At 44.5% G+C, this 8442-nt stretch overlaps 1 long non-coding RNA gene and 1 other non-coding gene across 2 annotated transcripts; both read left to right on the forward strand.

The window, feature by feature from the left end:
• Positions 1 to 5074: 5074 nt before the first annotated feature.
• On the forward strand, positions 5075 to 8045 carry LOC141573209 (uncharacterized). Its single transcript, XR_012498898.1, has 2 exons — positions 5075 to 6988; positions 7447 to 8045. It is a non-coding gene; the product is annotated as an uncharacterized LOC141573209 (long non-coding RNA).
• LOC141567027 (small nucleolar RNA SNORD93) lies at positions 7039 to 7112 on the forward strand. The gene has a single exon (XR_012489426.1). It is a non-coding gene; the product is annotated as a small nucleolar RNA SNORD93 (small nucleolar RNA).
• Positions 8046 to 8442: the final 397 nt, after the last annotated feature.

Below are 8442 nucleotides of genomic sequence, written 5' to 3' on the forward strand. Positions count from 1 at the left end.
GTCAGTTAGGATGGCCACAACGAAATACCACAACCTGGGTCACTTACACAACTGATATTTATTTTCTCACCGTTCTGGCACATCAAAGTCCAAGATCAAATTGTCAATTTGGTTTCCAGTAAGTCTTCTGTTTCTGGCTTATAGACAGTGCTTGTGGCTGTATGCTCACATGGCCTTGCCTCTGTTCATGTGGAGAGCGGGGGGTGGGGGGGAGAAAGAGAAATTCCTAGTGTCTTATAGGACACCAGTCCTGCCAGATTAGGACCCCATCCTTAGGACCCCCTTTAACCTGAATTATCTCCCTAAAGGCCCCCTCTCCAAATATAATCACATAGGGGGTTTGGGCTTTGACACATGAACTTTAGGGAACACAATTCAGCCATAACAAGTGGCTTATGAACAGAGACCTGAAGGAAGAGACAGTGAAAGCCAAGATGAAACCTAGAGGGAGAGCATTTCAGGCAGAGGAACAGCACATGCAAGGTCCTGAGGCCATGTGTGGCATGTTGGAGGGGCAGCGAACAGGCCAGAGTGGCCGGAGCAAATGAGCAAGAGGAAGCGTGTCAGGGGGTAGGACAGAGAAGAAATGGAGGCCAAATCCTGTACTGCCTTGTAAACCATCGAAAGGACTTGGCCTTTCCACTGAGAAAAAGGAGAGATGACTCAAGAGTTCTGAGCAGAGGAGCAGCATGGTCTCGCTTATGTTTTAAAGCGCTCGCTCTGGCTGTTATGTGGAGAATGGACTGTACGTAAAAAGGTGGAAGCAAAGTATCTGTTAAAAAATAATCAGGAGAGAGATAATGCAGCCCTGGACTCCAGGATGGTTGGGAAATGGTCAGATTTGCGAATTGGAGGTGGAGCTGATGGGAGGGACTTGCTGCTGATTGATGGATGTCAGACGTAAGAGCAGCAGAGGAGTCTGGGATGCCTCCAAGGTTTTTGCCATAGGCATTTGAAGGATGAAAATTGCTATCTGCTGAAGTGGGGATAATGGTGGGAAGATCCATTCTGAAAGGTGAAACATCAAGAGTTCAGTTTGGGGTAAGTTAATTTCAAGATGCCTTTTAGAAACCCACGTGCAAATGTTGAGTGTGCAGTTGGACATATGAGACAGCTAGTCAGGGAACGGTGTAGGCCTGCAGCAGAAATTTAAGAGTCAAAGAGTAAAAACGGTGCTTAAAACTACACATCCAGATGAAATTGTTGCCTAGATAGGAGCAGATCAAAGAGAGATGAGATCTGAGCCCGGGAGAACCCCGCAGAGTAAAGGTGGGAAAATGAAAAGGATTCAGTAATCAAGTCTGAGAAGAAGCAACTGTGAGGTTGCAGAAAAACCAAGAAAGTATCGTGACCGGGAAGCCAAATGAGATGTATTTCAAGGAGGAGAGGATGATCATATCTGCAAATGACAGGACGACTAAGGTAACCACTAAAATCACTACAGACCTTGAAAAGAGCTATTGCCATGGAGTGACAGATTAGTGTATTAGACTCTTTGCCAGGCTCATGGCAGCGTTCACTTCCAAGCTGCTCATGTAGCTCCTGGCAGGCCTCAGATCCTTGTTGGCTTTTGGCCTAAGACATCTATTCCTTGCCAAGGGGGGTCTTTCCATAGGTCAGCTCACAACATGGCAGCCTGCTTCCCCTAGAGCAAGGAATCTGAGAAAAGGCAAGAGAAAGCAGCCCCAGATGGTAGCCACACTCTTTAGTAATATAATCTTGGAAGTGACATCCCATCACTTATCTAAAAGACTTTGGTTTTTTAGGTTCACAGAAAAATTGAGCAGAAAGTAGGGAGACTTCCCACATCTTCGCTGTACACACAGCCTCCCCCCACTACCAACATTCCCCTCATGTCATTATCACCCAAAGTCCAAAGTTTACATTAGGGTTCACCCTGTGTAGTACATTCTGTGGGTTTGGACAAATGTATAATGACATGTATCCACCATTATAGTGCCCTGTTTCCCTGAAAATAAAACCTAGCCAGACAATCAGCTCTAATGCATCTTTTGGAGCAAAAATTAATATTAGAACCAGTACTATTATGTTATATTATATTATAAAGATCCAGTCTTATCTTAAAGTAAAATAAGACCAGGTCTTATATTAATTTTTGCTCCTAAAGACACATTAGAGCTGATGGTCTGGCTAGGTCCTATTTTCGGGGAAACACGGTATCATACAGAGTAGTTTCACTGCCCTAAAAATCCGCTGTGCTCCACCTGTTCATCTTCCCTCCCACCCCAAACTCTGGTTACCATTGATCTTTTTACTGTTTCCATACTTTTGCCTTTTCCAAAATGTCACATAGTTGGAATTGTACAGTAGGGTAAACTTTTCAGATTGGCTTCCTTCGCGTAGTAATATGCATTTAAGTTTCTCCAGGTCTTTTCACGGCTTGATAGCTTATTTCTTTGTAGCACAGGAGATAATAATATTCCATCGTCTGGGATGGACCAGTTTATTCGTCCATTCACCTGTCGAAGGGCATCTTGGTTGCTTCAAAGTGTTGGCAATTATAAAGCTATGATAAACATCTGTGTGTAGGTTTTTGTGTGGACGAAACTTTTCAACTCCTTTGGGTAAATTCCAGGGAGTGTAATTGGATTATATGGTAAGAGTAGGTTTAGTTTTGCAAAGGACAGTCAAACTGTCTTCAAAGGTGGCTGTACCAGTTTGCATGACTAGCAGCAAGGAATGAAAACTTCCTGTTGCTCTACATCCTCACCAGCATGCGACGCTTTCAGTGTTTCGGAATTCAGCTATTCCAATAGATGTATAACAGTATGCCATTGTTGTTTTATTTTGCTATTCCCTAATGATATATGATGTGGGGCATCTTTTCACATGCCATCCCATCACTGTTGCTGATTCTATTCATTAAAAGAAATTCACTAGGTCCAGCCCACACTCCAGGGGAGGTAATTGCACAATGACCCGAATAGCAGGAAATGGGGTCACTGGGGACCATCTTAGGGGCTGCCCAACATAATTCGATTCAGAAAAAAATGGCGGAGAGGAATTGGAGACAAACATAGACAATCATTTTGAGGCGTTTTGCTACAAAAAGAAACAGAGAAATGAGGGGCTAGTGGCAGAAAGATGTGGAGTTAAAGAATGGTTTTGTTTTACTTATTTTACAACCAACTAGATCATTCTTATCAATAAAGGTGATCTATTGAATATGTAACTAAATAGAATTCTATTTTATCTCTGTATTCATTATTTCCTAGAAGTACGGTGACCACCAATGTTCAGGTTTGTAAATAACAAACCCGAGAGGGGATTTTTTTAATAGTCTGTTTGTACCCATACAGGGGTCCATATGCCAGAGCTTCCAGGATACTTATCTGTATGCCCTCTAATTGCTGAAATCAGTCACCCAGGTTTATTTAGGCAGATAAAACCAACAGGCCTCAGCCAGGGTAGACAGTCTCTCTTGGCTTGAAAACAAGCCTGCAGCTGCTTGGAACAGGCAGGCTCCTGGGCCAAGACCTGCACGTGGCAAATGGTCCAATGATGCCAGTTAAAGTGTTACCTGACTGGAGTGATCATTTAAATCATAAATCATGTCTGCAGTTGCTTTGTCTTCTGACTCTACACTACAACAACACACTGAAATATGCACTAAACACAGAGACAAAAGTAAATGAATGGGCCAATTAATTTGTGAAAGCAAACGTCCTAGTAGATCTGTGTCTGATGTTCCTCCACTGAGAACAGTCAGTGAGTCTTAGGATCTCCTGGGAATGAGGATCAGGCAACTGCAGGGTTGGGGAGGGTTGTAAATCATGTGCTTTCTTCCCCTTCCACATTCAGAACTAACTCAGACACAAGATACAGGATGGAGATTAAAGTGGTAGCTTTACTACTGGTGAGATCGAGTTTTCAGAGCTGAGTCTGTTGTACCCCTCTTCTTAGTTCAGACCTTGGGTCACCATCTCCTTATACTGGTCCTGGGCAGTGAAGGAAGAAAAATAATGTGAGTCCTCATAGCTGACCGCCTTCTAATGGATCAGCTCTTCTTTGGGAAAGATGAGCCATGTGGGGGCCAAAAAATTTTCAGTGAGTAAAATGCAGGATCATGTTATTGCAGGGTTCACGAAAAATACTATCTTTCACTTGGTTTGGACTATCGAAAAAACACATAGGTAAAGGTAGTGACACTTATAATTTCCCAATTGCCTGTACTCTGAACCAAGAAACCACGAAACCCTCAGTGGCTTCCAGGTGGTCAATTCTTACCCCCTGTCTCCCCTGCCATGAGAGAAGATAAGAATCTTAATCTGCTCCACTGGGAACAGGGGACAGGGAGAGGATGGATGCCAACAAGCCTACCCCAGTTTGCAAGCTCTCAAAATTCATGTTAGCACAGGATTTTATTGAAATTCCTTCCTCTTCTGAAAGGGAATGCGGAAAGGGTGGGCAGAATCTAGGGGTAATATTCTGCAGAAGTTCTTCCACAATGAAATACGGAGGGGGGTGGGTGGGGGGGGGGGCAAGATCCCCTCTAGCAGCAGCAAAACTAGCCAGAGAGGTGATTACAATCCCCGTCTTAACACTTCACACTCCCAGCACCCATCACAATGCCTGGCACAAAGCCAGCACTCAATAAGTATTTGTTGCACTGAACACTCCTTCCAACCAAAATGAACTCAAGTGCTCCAGTTTCTAGGAAGCCCCAAATCTCAAAATTCCAAGGACAGATTAAGGATAAAACTGAAAGGAAGAGCAAGGCCGGGGAGGACAAGTCATGTCTCGCAGGGCTTCTGTGACTTGCAGAACACCCGGGGGACGGCAAGGAATACTTGGGGTGGGGCGAAATACCTAACCTTATTTGAGTGCCAGGAGCTTAATTGAACCTGCCGCGAAGGAAATGGACACCACACCCACGGAGGTGTTTGGGGTGGATTTCACGGAGTCCGCAGACTCCGAGGACCGGCCTGGGGGACCCGGGCCCTCGCGTGCCCCGCTTTTCCCCAGGCCGGCGACAGGGGGCACGCGAGGGCCTCCCAGCGCAGCAGGCAGGGCGGGTGCTAGGCAGGGGCGGCTGCTGGGCGGGGAGCGGCGGTTGGGCAACTTTTTGGTTGGCTGCCTCCGGGTGCTGACGGCCCAGGCCCCTTTTAAACTTAGTCTCCCCGGTGCCTTTCCTTTTCGGCCTCGGCGCGCGACTTGGTAAGTGGCCTCCGACTGCCTTGATGCCGGAGCCGGCCAGGTGGCCTGGGGTCTCTCCGGTGACACTTACTAGGCGCGCCCCTCCTGGTCCCTGTACCCTTCCCATCTGGGCCACCAAGACTGGGGTTCGGCCTCAGCTCGGCGACCCTTCGGGAGAGGCTTTTCCAGCGCCAGGGAAGGAGCCCCCGGAGGAGTCGCTGTGATGGGCGGGGACACGCACGTGGTGCCGGAGGCCCTTCTTCCCCGAGAAGCACCTTCGTGGGGCCTAAGGTCCCCTTTCCCCAATGGCCCGGGCGCCCGCCACCTCTTGCCTGTGACCCGGACGCCGAAGGGATCCGGGCCGCAGGGAGCTTCATGCTCCTTTTCAATGAAAAGTTTCGAGAATCAAACCGACCCGGGGCGGAGGCGCACACCCCGGGATGGTGTCGGGGTTCTTGGCGCACTCGGGGCCCTCGCCCGCCCACGGGTGCTAATAACCCGGACGCCGCCAGTTTAGGAAGTGCATGAGATCGTGGATCCGAAATGCTTTAAGTTTCCGCGCCGAGCAGTGTAACAGGGTTAGCGACAAACCGAGGGGATTTCAACCACACAGCCATTCCCCCGCCACAAATGCCTTTCAGCCGCCACTTCGCATGGCGGTGAGTCTTCCCGAGAGCGGGTAACGTTTTCAGGGTTGTGAGGCCAGTCTCGGTTTTCTGTCCTGGGAGAAAATCTGGACCACTGGGGTCCACCAAGATAGAGAAACAGGCAGGGCTGCCCTGGAGAAAGCTGGTCTCCAGGAATCACTTTTAAGTTTCCTGGAGGCTCTCTTCAGTATCAGTGGGCATTTTAAATGTTCGTACACATTGTTATAATAGAGTTGTCTGAATTTAGTTACATCTGTAAAGATCTAAATTTAGGGATCAGTGAGTGAATGAAAGAATCATTGTAACTGTCATAGGTACCACTTAGTAATCTTCTGCAATGTAAGGCTTTACGCATTGGACCCAGTTGTGAGAGATCCTTTTGCTGACTAGGCAACTAGATAGCACGACGATGTATCATGCTTTTAAAGAGGATAAAAGGTGTAGTGTTGCAGGCTGTGTTCTAAGTACTCCTTTTCAGCCATATGCATAGACCCGAAATACATGAGCAAGTTTCCCCGAGTACCTCAGTCTCTTGTAAATAGCACAACACTGGAAAAAGCAGTAGCCGGGCTTTGTTTTACAATTGCCAGTAGGTGTTGAGCCAGACTGTTTAAACAATTCCTTGTGAAAAGGTGACAGGAGCCAGGCAGCGTTTCACAGCGGCTTGAGGCAATGTCTATTTAAAGATCGTGGAAACTGAGCAAGTGCTGAAGACTGTTCTGAGCTCCTGGGTAAACATTTCCCGGCTTCCTTTGGTTTTTAAATCTGTTAAAGATTTGTTTCATTTTATCCTAAGCAAATACTGTTGCCAGTAATGTTTATGTTTTCTAAAATTGATATTCCACACTAATGTCACAAAGATAAAAGTTGGGAAGATGGTGACTGCTGACATCGTATTAAATGGATTTCCAAAGTATAGGAATGTAGTTCACTATTTATTTTACTCCTATCTAGAAATTACAGGAGACTCCCAAGTGGCAGGAAATTTGGGGAATGTAACTTTTTAAAATAAGATTTCTATTCAAAAGGAGCTTTTCATCAAAGGTATCTAGTAGATCACCACAATAAGAGAAAGACATTCTTTACCATAACAAAACATGAAAAAAGTTACCGTGTGGTATTCTTAACACTGTTCTCACTTTTCTACCAGGCTCAGTCCACTTCAAGATGCTGACAAACTTCAGGTAAATGGAGAGAATTTGGATTCAGTTATTAAATAGTTGAATAGAATTCTTGGCCAAGGATGAGAACTCTAATCTGAGTGAATATGCTTCTGCTCTGATGGGTTAAAGGATTTACCTGAGGCCAACTTGATAGGAATTTATTAAATTTAGTCACATCTCTCCCCACTTCAAAAAGTATGCTTAAGTAATTGACACTTAATCTTTCAAAATATGTATCTTTTCCATGGGTGGCCCTTTTGAATTGAAGTCCTCCAGAAAGAAGGCGGGGGGTGAATTGTTAGGATTTTGAGGGGGGGGGGGAATTGTATTTATGTCAAAACATTACTGTGTCTGAGTTGACAATGTAATATGTTGGGGAATTCTATTACCTACAGTTTTATAAACTATTTGTTTTCTTAATGATGTGTCTTACATAGCAATTGCTGATCTAATTACCTACTGTTACACTTCTTTTACAGGGCTGGTGCTTGACAGAAGCTTTTCACGTAAATAAGGTGTACTTGAACATGTGACGATTGATAATATGCAAAAAAGTTTTTGCTTTCTTTGTCACTTTCATGGTAGCAGGAGTAAATTTTGAGAAGGTGCCAAATATCTGTAAGAACATATTATCTGCCCCATATGAAATTTCCATAGAATATAATTCCATTATTTAAAGGATTTTTTTCTACCAGCCTGCAGTTTGACACAATAACTAGACTAGCTAGTCTACAACTATCGTAGACAACTTTATCAATTGCTTTAATTTACAAAGATTATTTTAAAATTCCACTCTTGACTGTTCTAAAGATTACATGTTCCAAAGTACCCTTTTAAAAACTAGGTTTTATATCCTTCAGATTTTTCCATAATAGATCACTTTAATGATTAAATTTGACCCTTTTGACAAAACCAATCAATGGATTCCTAAGGGGAGGAGTTGGTTGCACAAGGGCATGAGGGAATTTTGAGGAACTGTTTTACATCTTGATTATGGTGGTAAATTGCGTTGGTCAAATTTGGAGTGAGTTTTACTGAATGTAAATTATGCTTCAATAAACACAACTTTTAAAATTTACCTTTTCTGGCATCATTGACATTTCCAATGAATTTGATGAGAAGGCCGTGGGGTCAGCACTTGAATGAGTTCCTGAGACACTAAAAGTGACAAAAACGTCAAAAATCACTTTGGGGTATAAGTCACATAATTGACTTATGCACCCAAATACCCGAGAAACAGGACCAAAAGATAACATTGGCTCACTTACCAAGAATATAAAATTTATCCTTATGGATCAGTCAGGCAACATATTCCTTTCCTTAACAGCAGCATTTTAAATCTCACTTGTGGTATGGCCCTTCTCCCTCAATCTCGACAATCCCTTCTAGTGGCCATGTGGTAGACAAAGGAGTTCGAATGTTCTCTTACCCTGTATATGCCCTGTAACTTTGTTAGCACTGCTTTGGGTTAACCC

This window comes from Rhinolophus sinicus, linkage group LG09, assembly GCF_036562045.2.
Source record: "Rhinolophus sinicus isolate RSC01 linkage group LG09, ASM3656204v1, whole genome shotgun sequence".
NCBI lineage: Eukaryota > Metazoa > Chordata > Mammalia > Chiroptera > Rhinolophidae > Rhinolophus > Rhinolophus sinicus.